The 15,225-nt window shown below is 40.1% G+C and overlaps 1 protein-coding gene across 1 annotated transcript in view; it reads right to left on the bottom strand.

The window, feature by feature from the left end:
• LOC112219326 (astrotactin-2-like) overlaps positions 1 to 15,225 on the bottom strand; it is a 407,720-nt gene that overhangs the window by 349,479 nt on the left and 43,016 nt on the right. The gene's annotated exons all lie outside the window — the stretch shown is intronic.

Below are 15,225 nucleotides of genomic sequence, written 5' to 3'. Positions count from 1 at the left end.
GAAAAATGTAAACGAAGGCGGGTGAGATCGGACTCAGAGGGCAAATTGATGGGAGAGAAATAAAGCAGGCACGAAAATAACCACGCTGGCCAGATAGGGATCAAAGCACAGGACTGTGACGCTATCGACAACTGGGGCTCCGCGGTCGCTGGGTACCGAGACAGCCTCTGGGAGCTATGTGCTTGATACAGTATTTGTCAGGGGTGGGTGACAAGGTCAGGGACAGGGGGACGGAGCTGCTCCCAGGCTAGTGGCAGGTACTGTATGAGGGATGGTATTCAGTGGCGCTGGTCATTAACCTACTGACTCTGGGGTCAGTGGACACAGCAGGAGAGGATTGCTCTGTGAGCTGCCCTCGTCACAGCCGCTCCAGTACAGGGCACACACATACAATACATCAGGAGCACCACAGGGCTTTAAAGACCGGGAGAGAAGCAGAGTCACTTGATATGGTACAGTATGATAAGGAAGGCTGACACCACCGGTCTGGACTTCGACACAGACAGATTTCTAGACAAGTTGTTTACAATTTCTTCTAACCTCACTTCTTTGGTGAAGTGAACTTTATTAACAAAGAAAGCATGATCTACCAAGAACACTACAGCAGCAGTACAATCCACAGTGGATGATAATAGGACAAAAGTTATAGGCTAGGCTCCTCATGGGACAATCAGGTGAAAAGCTTTTCAAAAACCTTTCAAAAAGTAAGCTTTCAGCATCTTTCCTTATCATAAAAGGACAGTGTGTGGTACCAGTTCTGCTGACTGTACTGTCGTAGGATCAAAATGTGTAGGCTGTGAAATGTCAAGCACTCATCTAAAAGAACATCACTGTGTGTTATCTGCAGCTTGTTATATTTGGAGATTGGGCTATTGACCTTGACAGAGGATGTGCTCCTGTGTGCAGGTCTAAAAATGAGGTGGCACTCATTAGAGGTGGCTATTTTAAACCAATAGAGGGGGACAGATATAAGAGAGACACTTTGGCTGCCAATCACTTGCTGACTTTAGAGCCTTATGTGGACTTTCTTTTGTATGCCTCTTCTTGGTCAAATTTAGTGGGCGCTCATGGTGGGTGTCATTTAGGTTCTAGTTGTTGCTGCTAGTCAGCTTTCAGTGGACTCTCCCATGAGTGTCTTTCAGAACCCTTCCTTAAACATCACCTCCTTTCTGTTTGAGCAACAATATGATGCTTTCTTTCTGGGGAACGTCACAAAATGCTATGAGTGTTGTTATTGGGCAAACATCCAGACGTTCACAGGATACAGAGGTACAGCCGCAGGTCTTTTCGCCAATAACGACACACTGGCTTGTGTGTGTGTGTGTGTTTGCACGCCTGTGTGTGGAAAGATGTTGTTGAAGCATGTACGCTCCCAGCAAGGGCATCAGGGATGGAACGTCTACCCTGAGGCGTGCCATTGTACCCACAAGCCACTGAGAGCAGGGGAGAAGCGTGGCTGATTTGACACAAATAGAATGACAAAAGGTTCAACCACGAGAACAACCTTCTCAAGACCTCATGAGTGTGGCGAATGCCTTATCACGTCAACAGCAACCAAGGTACAGATAGGTACGAAGGTTACAGTCAAAGCCATTGGTTATTCATGAGACAAACCAAAAACAGACTAAAACTGAGTTACTCCATGGCCTTTTTCCACTTTAACTCGTGATCTCATTCAGCTCGCAGCACAGAGGGGGACGGGATTGTTTGGAGCTAGCCCAAATCCTTGATCAAACCCTGTTAATCTTGGCCGAGGCATCGGAAGGTAGCCCAGATGTCCCTGAGTGAAATCTACTGAACACTTGCTGTCAGCATAACACTTATTACCAGCACTGTGTACCCAAAGTGTCTCCACACGCAGGACCCATTCCCCAGTCTCGGCAGAGCTGCAGTGACTGTATAATATTGTATTTCAGGTATTCATTTCCATTTTCCGCACGTGTTAGTGATCTATGTTGGGCATTTTGGAGAGATTAAATCTAAAATCAACGTGCAAGATTTTATTATGAAGGGGAATGGATAAATACACATGTATTATTTTAAACTGAGTTTAATTTAAAATCATTTTCAAATGTAGCATCCAATTGAACTAATCCCTGATGCCTCGGCAGCAGCTAATGGGGATCCCTAATGGGGATCTCTAATAAATACAAATACTGTGCCCTACATAGCTAAAAGAGTATGTGACTGTGTCCTCATGTCTGCTAACTTTACATAATTTACTCTATTCTGGGCTAAAATTAAATATCCTTGACCACAGCATTCAGTTTGTCAGCTGGCTGGCCTTTGTTTTGATGTTGAACTATGTTGGTTATTAAACATAGGCCTGACCTTTAGCTTGCTTAATGCAATTGAAATTTCAACTTTCATTTCATTCTACAGTAAAAACAGTGACAGCAACTAAGTGAGGATTGGGTGTCATGTAGCCGAGGTGGATTCTGAAGAATGTGTGTTAAGGAATTGTAAGTAATAAGGACTATTCATCTATCTCTTTAGAAAAATGAATAGCAGTAGCCCACAGGCTGTAATGAAATACTATTGTTGTAAAGCAGAAAGGTTGTGGTTCTAAACACACACAGACAAGACAAATGCACACATATACAAATGGGAGTGAGATAAACTAAAACTAGCAGATGTTTGTGAGCTCTCTCTCTCTCTGACACAGACACACACACACACACACACACACACACACACACACACACACACACACACACACACACACACACACACACTCTCTCCCCAAAGGTCGTTCTCATCAATTTAAAGGTGATCATAGCTGCATGTAGTCAGTAACTGTGTGGACTGACAGCACTGTGACAGTTTGTCAGTTCAGTAACAAGGCCGTGTCATCCCCGCTTACCCTGATGAAAGTTGGCACCCTAAAGGCACTTTGCGGCTTGTCATTGCCCATGTGGCATGGAAAGCCAGCCAGCAAGCCTTCCGATAATGCTGCAGCCTAGCCTAGAGCCTCAGCCTGCCATGCCTGTCACAATATTACGGGCAGCTGTACATTTAATAATTCATAAGCGAGGACAATGATAGACTACCATAACCTTTGAGATGAATCTAAATATATCAGCTCCAAATGCAGAGGATAGAAGATGGTGACAGTCAGTGCCTCATCAGTACTGTCAGAGGCTATTACTAAATTCATTACACATACCAAACACATCTCATTGTGTTTAGGCTTTGACCTCGATAATGTCCACTCTGAATGGCCTCACATTTGAAACAGAGCATTTAGAGTAAAGTCTAACACAAGAAAACTTCCCCACATATTAGGGGGAAATGAATGAGCTCGTAGAAGTACATTTGATTAGTCAGTCACATAATGGAGGGATGTCAAGTCTCCCATTCAGAAAATGCTAATGCCTGTAAAGAATGTACCAATTACCGTTTCCAAACAAGTTGACGTGAGATATTGGGTATTTAGGCAAATACGGCAGTACCGAAAGGCAGCTTCCCATTGAAATGAAACACTTAGCAACTTAATGTCACCCAGACATCTTATTATGCTCCATAATTAAATAGTTGGCATTCATGGACGTAAAGGTCATTAAAAATGCAAACAATAAAAAATGTATCGCGAGGAGAAGTAAGGCGCATTTTTCAAGGCATTGTAATATGCTAATTCCCGCTGGCGCCTTGGCACAGTCGGGTCATAACGTAGGGATCCCTAACACTGTGTGTCTGTGACAAAGGATGTATTGTTAATGAGGGTGGAGCAGCAGGGCTCGATTGGCGGAATATTTCTCCACAATGAGTCACCGCAGGACCAGGCCATTAGATAATCTACCATGCCATCTATGTGAAGAGAGAAATCATATCATCCCAGCCAGGACTGAACAGCTAATAATGTTACCCAGGGAGGGCGAGGGTGAGAAAGCGAGCGAGAGAGAGAGAAAGACAATAGAGATGAGGGAGGCCATCAATGTCATGTTCAGGTCCTGCCTAAGGCCTACAACTGGCATGTCAGTGTCATTAAAGTCAAACATGGCGAGTCATCATTAATTAAGAGTCATCGAGACAAGCAACAAATACAAAGATTCATGGAGGTTATATAATAACGGGCCTGATGTTATTGTATTGTGATAAAGTAAGCTCATTGAAAAAGCAATAATTTAATATGTGCACAATAAAGATTCTCTAGTACATTTGTATACTTTTTGGCTAGAAGTTCTGAAAGTAGCTCGCACGAGCCATAAATGGCCCCAAAAATTCCATACGTCGTCACATATGTGGAGATATGTACACCTTGTCATTGCGCTCTCTTTCGCTCTGCTGTGTGTGCATCTTGCTAGCTGACACACTCAAATGGCGAGGGGCTAAAGCTCAATGGCTGGAACTTGAATTGTTAGGGTGCTGGCCCACGTGGGAGAAAATGTATGGAAAATGGCACAGCTTCCAGAAAAACAGTCGCTTTCAAACTAGGGATTTCATGGCTAATTGAGGTAAGACAGTAATTCTGTTCATAGATTATCCATGTATGAACTACACATTGACACATTCATCCCAAAGCAGGAGGTTTAAAAAATACTTAGTAGTCGCCAAAGTTCCGGAGTCTTTAAATCTACATCACAGGCAAATGTAATCAGAACTGTTACAATATACCATAAAATGATCTGATATGACGTGGTCATATTCCCTTATATGACATGGACATATGACATGGCCATTGCACAAAGACAGTCAATAGTACCGTCTGTCTCCTGGATAAAAAGGTCTGTCACCAGGTGTCTCTCCCTGTCCTAGGGGTCTTTGAAGGCTCCTTCTGCTGTGACAGCTGTCTTTAGACAGTCAGCACAGCGGTATCCAATTCTGACGACTCATCACTTCCTAGTGGATGACCTGGTCCTAACCTCTGTACCACCCGGACGCCATCACCATCTGACATCTCCACAGATGCATTTTTAAAGCCACCCAACCCTAATCATCTTAGCAATGCACTGCTAAATTACTGCAGCAACACCGACAGTGTGATTCCACCAAGACATATTCACGCTGAAATGTATCTGTCCAATGCCACAGAATGTATTTTGCGCATCTCGCTATTGCTGATGAGGTACAACGGACAGCAATCACTTTAAATAGAAAAAAAAGTAGGTAACGTGGGATAATTTGATTCTACCAGGGTCTAGGGAAGGGTCCGGTGAGAATCAGGTGTTAACAATCAGCCGAGCAAGTGGGACTGAAGGTCCATCTGTACCCCGGCGCCCACTCCTACTCCCACGCCAACTCAAACTGTGCTCAATCACAGAGCCAGCAGCTAGCCAGGGCAGTGCCCACCAGCTCCAGTAAAAACCAATCACATTTCAGACACTACTTAAAATGGTCCCTCATGGAGTGAACCTATCTGACTTATACTATAATATAGATGCTTTATGACAACCAAGATAACAGGGGTAGAGAAAGACCTTATAGAGGTAAACGTAAAGATGAACTCAAGATTATGGCCTTTTGTGTAAAACTGGACAAGAGAAAACACATTTATGATCATATACCCACACAAATACAACATACCCACATGTTTTTTGATAGGCTAGAAACCACAACAGATCCTGGGTTCTTGATGATCATTTCCCATTCATTAGAACGTAGATGTAGACAAGTGCATAGGCGCCCATGAATTAGAGAGCAGGATGAGTGTTTGGTTTATGGTAGAACTGACTCATCTTTGGGAGTTTGTTGTGACAGAGAACATAGAGTAGAGTGAACTAATCGTGGCCTGCTATCAACCGCTGCTGCTGTGCTGCATTGAGCCCTATGTATCTCTCTCCTCTATAGTGAACACACACACTCCTCCGAGCCCATCGCTCTGCCTCTAGTCCAGCAGCCCAAGGTCACCTCTGTTTTACATCTAATAATAAGCCACCACACCTTAACAACGCTGTAAAACCCAAAGTGCCCCCCACATTATGAGATTTAATATGCAATTGAGTCATAATATAATTTGGTTTCGGCCAAAAACCCTATTCTTACAAGAGAAATTAGTGTCATTATCCAAAACAATGCCACTCTAATTTATGTGCGGATCTATAAATGGTTTGTCTCATGCTATTTGGGATTAGGGAGGCATCGAGCCAAAAAGGGCCTAATGTATTTAAAGTGACACATTAACTGGATAAACATTCCCCTTATCTACAGAGTACATATACTTTTTTTAAACAGTCCAATCCTATTAAAGGGGCCATTCTCCAACTGATTGCACCATCTCCTGCTCTCCTGTGCCTGCCGTCAACCCCCTGCTAAAGAGTGAAGCCGGGGAGGTAATCATACACACATTGAGATTGACATATCCATTGTTCTGGGCCCTCCCCAATGAGACCTTGGTCAAATGTCTCTTTCTGTTCTGATCTCGTAGAGGATGAAATCCATTAGCAGGGATGGTGTAGTGTACTCCCTAGTGAGCAGGAGGACTTAATGCCGATACTGCAAGATGGACAGAATCTGTTGTGTACAGTAGAAGCCAGACACATGTAAGCGGTGTTACTGATAGCTACTGTGTAAGATGATTCATCAGCATGGGAGCATATGCTTCCCACTTCACAGAGAGAGTGAGGAGCATATGGCACCCCAAGGGGGCAACAGAAAAGGTGTAAGAACCTGCCTGTCCAAAACAGGATATTACGGTATGTGCCCTTCACCTCCAGAGAAGCAAAACACACTTAAGAGAAACAAAGAGCATGCACACGTACGCAGTGCAGTGTGAACCGGAGTGACTTGACACAAAGCTGGCCAAACAAGAGGTAGCTACAAACAAAACAGAGTTAAATGTTTCCAATCTGCAGTGAAGTGTTCATCCATGTTTTCGGGTAAGAGTTTAGCTACATTTTCAGATATTATAAGATTCAAATTTAGTCAGAAAGTCGTTTTTGTTGCAAGTTAAAGCGTAGTGTTAATATTGTTATTTTGTATTTAACATCGCACAGAACCCGTTAGCGGGATGAAATTCGACAACATACGGTGATCGCTACATAAATAGTCATATTAAACATTAGTGAAAATACAAGTGCCTCACAGGTTTCGAAAGCCTAGAATCTTGCTAATCCAACTGCATTGTCAGATTTTTAAAAAAAATACTGCGAAAGAATACGATGCGATTATCTGAGGATAGATCCCCATAAAAAACAACTATTTCAACCAGCACAGGTGTAACAAAATCACAAACTGCAATAAAATAAATTGTTTACCTTTGACTATCTTCCTCTGTTTGCAATCCCAATGCTCATTGTTACACAATGAATGGTCTTTTGTCTTTTGTGAACCGCTTGTGTCGTGAATTCCGTCTCATTCCATTTTCGATGACACATTCGAGGAAAATACACACACAAACGTGACTTTTCCTTTTTTCATTGCAATCAACTGGTTTGTTTGTAACACAACCAAACCTGATGGGTCATTTCGCGGGACGTATTGACTGAAAAAAAAACGATTTGAAGACAACAAGTAATGACATCATTGTGCACAATGATAAGGCCGCTGTTTCGTTGATTGACTGTATTTTAACCCAATGACCACTGATCATCTTGAAATCTAGCTGGGTAGATAGCCAATGAGTTGAGGTAAATGGCAATATGTAATGTTTATGTGTTGGAAGACCAACCCATGTAGTAAACTCTGGCGTAAAGAGGTTCATTCATCATTGACGATTCATACCGGAAGGAGCAGCGCATGTTACGCACAGCATTGTTTTGGTAAATCGTATATTCAGCTGTTTATAGATCAATCAGGTTGGCAACTAAGTCAGGGAAAGCTAAATCTAAGTCTAGATATACAGATGTACACACAATTTTAGAATAAATTCGTCGGGGACGATTCATTTAGCGATTCCCTAATGGAGGAATATTTTTTGAATGGAGAAGACATCGTTTTGGACTGCTAAGTTCTTCTCATGCTAATGCCGTTGCTTGAAATTAATAATATAAAATATTATTTGTGAAATGAAACTGTTGAGGGGAGGGGAGGCCCACAACAATGGCCAAAGTGGAATGGAGACAGTAGATACAGCTGGTCTGTTGTAATATAATAAAGACACTAGATCTAGCTGAAATAATATAAATGATATATATAAATCATAATATAAATGAGACAGTAAATATTTAGTCAGCCACCAATTGTGCAAGTTCTCCCACTTAAAAAGATGAGAGAGGCCTTTAATTTTCTTCATAGGTACACTTCAACTATGACAGACAAAATGAGAAAAAAAAATCCCGAAAATCACATTGTAATTTATTTGCAAATTATGGTGGAAAATAAGTATTTTGGGGGTGTGTGTTAGAATACCATTTTGGTATTTTGTATATAGTTATTCCATTCAAAATGTACAACTTCACCAATTTGGCCACTTGGGTACATATGGGCTACTTGTGTGGGACACCTGGGTGACTTCATGATAAATGCCATGTAGCACACTCATTTTGGAAGTTATCATTCTGAAACTTTGCACAAGTACCGTTGCCCTCTTATGTTTTTCACTGAAATTGTCCCCATCATCCTATCTAAATGATTGTTTTATCTTGTTCATTTTAAAGATGATACAACAATAAAAAGAAAAAACGTATGTTTTTTTCATTGTATTATCCAAACCAGATCTATTGTGTTATATTCTCCTACATTCAATTCACATTTACACAAACTTCAGAGTGTTTTCTTGCAAATGGTACCAAGAATATGCATATCCTTGCTTCTGTGCCTGTGCTACAGGCAGTTAGATTTTGGTATGTCTTCAGGCAGAAATTGAAAAAAGTAGGGGGGTAGCTCTAAGAATTAACCTTTATTTAACTAGGCAAGTCAGTTAAGAACAAATTCTTATTTACAATGACAGTCTACCTGTTAGCTAGCTAGGGAACACTAGCTTGCTGGCTCGCTAGCTAACTTCACATGTATGATCTGTGTAGTAATATTATTAAAATCAGAAACAATTTGCATTGCTAGTTATAGCCTAATGTTAGGTAGCTAACATTGAACCTAGTTGTTAGCTTTAGCTACCTGCAGATTCATACTACAGCTATGACAATGTTTGTATTGATAGTAGTATGAGTAAGGATTATGCTACATGTCTAAACAAAATACTCCACCTCGCCAGATGATCACATGACCCATCAAGTTAGCCAGGTTTGTTTGGGGGTGATTACAACCATCTACTGTATTTTATGAACATGTGTACTGTACATGTCTAGACAATAGTGACCCATCCACTTAGCTAGATGTGGCTGGGGGGTGGTTATAGCATTTCCTTCACATGACCCATCAATTTAGGTAAGCTTCATCTAATAATGCTCAAATATTTTTATCCGGACACTTTGTTTTTGATATTGGTACTATGCAAGTAACCATTTCACTGTACTGTTTACACCTGCTGTATCTGTGCATGTGACAAATAAGATACAAACACATATTTTATTTGATATAGTGTGTGTTTATAATGTGATATAATGTGAAGAACAACATGACCTGCACCAAAGTCAGATTAGGATAAAGGCCAAGGACAAGAAAGTGTATTTTTACCTGGATTATTTTTGCTATTGTAGGCTACTACTTTTACCACTTTTAGTCTCGAAATCATTGGTTGTTTTCTAAACTACTCACTCTGTTTAGTACATGGCCTCACATCTGAATCCTTAAAGAGATGGGTGGGGCTAAGGTTTAAGAGGGTGTGAACAATGCTGAATGGCTGTAGACAAAGAAGAGCTCTCCAGTAGGTGTACTAGAACATTCAATGGCCTTTTTCTCAAAAGTGGGGTTACAAGTTTAGAACATTTCAAAGCAGAATTATTTGCCCCATTGTTCCTCAACTGCAGTTTATGTTATAACATTTTCTAGCTCAGAGTATCTACCTTTATCCAAAGTAAAAAACAAAAATTCAAATTTTGCTACATAAGACCATATAGAGTTGGTCAGTCACATATGTATTGCGATTCAATACTGTGATAATATAGTGCGACTCCATACAATCTTTGTACTCAGACCCCTTGATATTTTTCCACATTTTGTTACGTTACAGGCTTATTCTAAAATTGATTTTTTTTAAAAATATTCATCAATCTACACACAATACCCAATAATGACAAAGCAAAAAAAGTTTTTTAGAAATGTTTGCTAATTTATTAAAAATAAAAAAACTGAAATATCACATTTACATAAGTATCCAGACCCTACTTTGTTGAAGGACCTTTGGCAGCGATTACAGCCTTGAGACTTCTTGGGTATGAAGCTACAAGCTTGGCACACCTGTAGTTGGGGAGATTCTCCCATTCTTCTCTGCAGATCATCTCAGTTTCATCAGACTAGAATATCTTGTTACTCATGGTCTGAGAGTCTTTAGGTCCCTTTTGGCAAATTCCAAGCGGGCTGTCATGTGACTTTTACTGAGGAGTGGCTTCTGTCTGGCCACTCTACCATAAAAGCCTGATTGGTGGAGTGCTGCAGAGATGGTTGTCCTTCTGGAAGGTTCTCCCATCTCCACAGAGGAACTCAAACTCTGTCAGAGTGACCATCGGGTTCTTGGTCACCTCCCAGACCAAGGCCCTTCTCCCCCGATTGCTCAGTTTGGCCGGGCGGCCAGCTCTAGGAAGAGTCTTGGTGGTTCCCAACTTCTTCCATTTAAGAAAGATGGAGGCCACTGTGTTCTTGGGGTCCTTCATTGCTGCAGACATTTTTTGGTACTCTTCCCCAGATCTGTGCCTCGGCAATATCCTGTCTCAGAGCTCTTGGGACAATTTCCTTGACCTCATGGCTTGGTCTTTGCTCTGGCATGCAGAGCAAAAACTGGTGGACATTATATACGTAGAGAGGTGTGTGCTTTTCCAAATCATGTCCAATCAATTTAATTTACCACATATGGACTCTAATTAAGTTGTAGAAACATCTCAAGGATGATAAACGGAAACAGGATGCACCTGAGCTAAATTTCAAGTCTCATAGCAAAGGGTCTGAATACTTATGTAAATAAGGTATTTATTTTTAATACTTTTGCAAAAAAATTCTAAAAACCTGTTTTCGCTTTGTCATTATGGGGTATTGTGTGTAGATTGCTGAGTAAAAAAAAAATATTGAATAAGGCTGTAACGTAACAAAATGTGGAAAAAGTCAAAGGGTCTGAATTCTTTCAGAAGGCACTGTATGTCTGCTGCAGAGGGACAAGAGAAAGCCATGAGAAAACGAGTTTTGATCAGTCAAGGAAATACAAATGCTGAAAACAAATTGGCTCCCTTTTTAAAAAGAGGATGGAGAACAAGCTATGAAGGGAAAATACTGGAAAATAATACTGCAATGATTCAAATAATAAATAAAATAATATCCCATACATAACTGTATCAATTCTTTCCTCCATCACTAGATTACATTACTGTATGCTTAGTCAGAACACTTGTATTGTATTTTGAATTAAGTGACATTATCAGTTCTGAAAGAAAGAGTGTGAGGATATATCAGCTCAAAGGGAAATTATATGACATAGGATATGATGAATAAGAAACTGCCATGAAGCACATCGCTCAAAACGTAGAGTCCAGTGCTTCACCAAAGGGCATTTTACCTGTAACAGAAATGGTAAAGCCCACATAGATACGTAGATGCTGCCTCCATGTCTTTTAGCATGTGTTAAACATTATTAATATATATCCTGTCTGACATAATGGATCTATTGTTCTGTAGCTTCACTTTGCGTACACTATTGGAGATTCTCACCATACTGTAGTGTGGTTAAATAATTGTATGGCTAATATGAATGTATATTACCCCTTGGAAAATATACTACTTGCTTAGCACTTTGAATGTACAGTAACAACTCTGCTAAAAGAGTGGGCTCTTGTTTGATTACAGGATAAGATTTATAAAACTATAGCCCTTACAAACAGCCTTCCTTTAAATATACTACTACTACTAACATTTATGGCCTAGCGTTAAATGAGTTTAGGTAGCACTACAGTACAAAATGCTGCTGACTTCTGCTCACTATATTGCAAATGCTAAAAGGCATGTAATAATGCTAGCAGCAATCAATTGGGAGCGAGGTACTATAAAATGCATACATCTGTGAGTGGGAGTACGGTAGGGAGTACGGTAGTAGTTTGGTAAAGGAGCTTTTCTTTGCTTTTTGACAAGTAACTATTAAAAACCTATCATTTGGAATGTATATGTTCCAGGTAGTAATCATAGGTACAAGTGCATCATTATTGGAGGAGAGTTAGTAATTGCTACTGACTGAACATATTTGTCACACTGAGCACACAGTCAAAAACAGCACTTTTCATTCCATTTCCTGAGAAATCTGGAACTTTTTGAAACCCCTAGAAGCTGAATTTGATCCTTTTTAGTGCTGATTCCCCAAAAGGAGACACTTAATGTAATTGCAATTTATTTTTCTTTTTTAATAAACTGAAAGTGTGGGAACTTTAACGATTTGAGTGCTTCCATAGCAATTAGTCATAAATATCAGAACATGACAACAAAGGAAACAAAGCTCTAACATTTTCAAAGCTGTTCTGACTGCTTTTTCACTGCCCTAGCAAATTAGGAAAACAAAGACTGGAATTCTTCATAAATAGATCTTTGAATTTGTGTTAAATAATTGCTTAACTGGACCAAAGGTCTGTATATTTGTCAGGATTTTGATTCATATAGTAGACCTAACAATATTACAACTAGTAATAGTGTATTTGTGACAGCAACGATGGTAGTAATAAGTAAACACTGCAGGCATGTTCTGATAAGTTTTGATTAGAACAAAGTTGAGTAAAAACAATGAGGGTGCATGTGGATAAAATAAGGTTGTTAATCTAGCACCCTACAGTAGGTGTGATGTTAATATAACTCTTTCCTGTCTCAGTCAGAACATTTGATGATTCAAATGTCAAGCATTAGCAGCAAAAGGAATTATCCCTCGCTATTTGTGTTGACCTTATCCACAGGAGGCATCTGGATTCAGAAAGAAGTGAACATACTAAGAACTCTCATCTACTTTCACAGACTAAAGAAATGAGTGAAAGCGTATAGTATATCAGACACCACTCTACAATGGTCAAAGTGGTGTCCTCTAGCTGTAGTCACTAAAACATTGTCCGCGTCCGATTCCTATTCAAATTCAGCTTGAGAAAGGCCTCTTAAAAAGGGACTAAGTACCAATAAATTCACTTTAGGACCTTGGTAATTTTCTCCAGTCAATAAAATGAGAGCTGAATATCTATTACACTTCTGTTTAGTCGTTGGCCATTCTCTGGTCACAAGTACCTGGGAAATGACAAGACAGGTAGAGCATACTGAATGACTTCTTTAAAGGAGCCTTCCAGACACTATGAGCGGTGAGATTATTAGACAGTACCTGTCCTCGAGGGTCAGCCAGTTCAGATATTATACTTTTCCATTAGTAACTGATTACGAGCTAGAAAATGGTGGTCTATCCTATTAGTTCAGTAATGAAATCCATTAGACAATGAGATCAGAGGAATAATTAAAAACCTTGGAATTGTCCATTGGAATTAAACAGGTCTGAAATCTTATGTGGTGACCATGACAGGACTTGTACATGACTTTCTCAAGCACTTCAATAGAGCTTCAGTTCCCATAAAGGAAGTCTCTTGACATAAAGGATGAAACAAATCAATTCAATTGAATACTTCCATCTAGTGAGAACATTTTGTTTGCCATTTATTGAGCCTTCAGTGACATGAGAGTTCCATCCGACAGTCATTGAGGACGAGTAGTCCTATTTCATAGAGTGCAACATTTGTGCCCAACCTTGTAATGGAGGGGAACTGAGAAGTATATTGAGAAGTATATTGAAAAGTATATCGAGAAGTATGCGGTAAGCTGTTAATTAAGGTTGTTCAGCTGGAAAATGGAAAGTAATTCAATCTAGAGAATTACTTGGTCATTAAGGAAGGACACTTTAATATCACATCCAATGCTTTAGGTTTTAGTCTGCATGCCAAGGAGCTCTCTCTCTCCTTACCTCCCTCTCTGAAAGACACCCTGTGCTGGTCTACACGTGCATTATACCTTTGAAAAGTTCAGAAAGCCCAGTTCCTTGATGAAGCTACACATTAGCAAGTGTGAATAATCAGCCCTATGCTGATTTGTTAAGAGTTAATTAATTTCCAGTGCGCTGGGTGAGGTCTTGCATGATTTATAACAGTGATGCCATTGCCATGCAGAGCCAAGGTCCCTCTGTCAGAGGAGATAAATCAATGGTACATTGTATGCTGTCACACCCTGGCCCTGTCCGACAAGCTCCCTCTGGCTGGATTCATGACCCAGGATGTGAAGGGGGCCAACCACAGCCCTGCATTGTTGAGGAACATGCTCTACGATGTCACTCACTAGTCACTGAATCTAGCGTCAACCTAAGCTAATTCAGTTTCTTATGTTGATTTCTGAACTCCGGCATGAAAAACAGAGTGTGGTTCCCCGGCTCGTGGATTTGATTATCTAACATCATCTCTGTGTAATGCAGAGGTAATCGACTGTGTAGTGACATATTCCCTTGAGATGGAACCTTTATAATGTTCACAAAAAGAGCTTCCAAAATGATGAAAACCGATGAAAGACCAATGATTCAGCTATGAGGATTTCAATGATTCAGCTATGAGGATTTCAATGATTCAGCTATGAGGATTTCAATGATTCAGCTATGAGGATTTCAATGATTCAGCTATGAGGATTTCAATGATTCAGTTATGAGGATTTCAATGATTCAGCTATGAGGATTTCAATGATTCAGCTATGAGGATTTCAATGATTCAGCTATGAGGATTTCAATGATTCAGCTATGAGGATTTCAATGATTCAGCTATGAGGATTTCAATGATTCAGCTATGAGGATTTCAATGATTCAGCTATGAGGATTTCAATGATTCAGCTATGAGGATTTCAATGATTCAGCTATGAGGATTTCAACTTTTTCGGGGAACTGTCCCCTGTCACTAACTCCACATCCACTTCCACAAGAAACAAATGAATAAAATGCACTAAAATGATTCAAACCTAATGCCTTTCAGTTGTTTTTGTATTGCCTGCCTAGCTAAATAAGAGGAGTCAACTTGGCATGTTACTAGTCACTATGACTTTATTAGGCTAAGAAGCTTATCCAATCCCAGCTTCAATATCACACAGTATGCCATACACTTTTACCCAGCTCACGACGTCAGTAACAATAACAACAATGGAATGAAAAGTAAAATAAGATTTTATAAAGCAGCAATGCAACTTAAAAAAGCTGCAATG

Source organism: Oncorhynchus tshawytscha, linkage group LG20 (assembly GCF_018296145.1).
Source record: "Oncorhynchus tshawytscha isolate Ot180627B linkage group LG20, Otsh_v2.0, whole genome shotgun sequence".
Classification (NCBI taxonomy): domain Eukaryota; kingdom Metazoa; phylum Chordata; class Actinopteri; order Salmoniformes; family Salmonidae; genus Oncorhynchus; species Oncorhynchus tshawytscha.
Note: the sequence above shows the minus strand (reverse complement) of the source record. Positions and strands in the feature narration are given on the sequence as shown.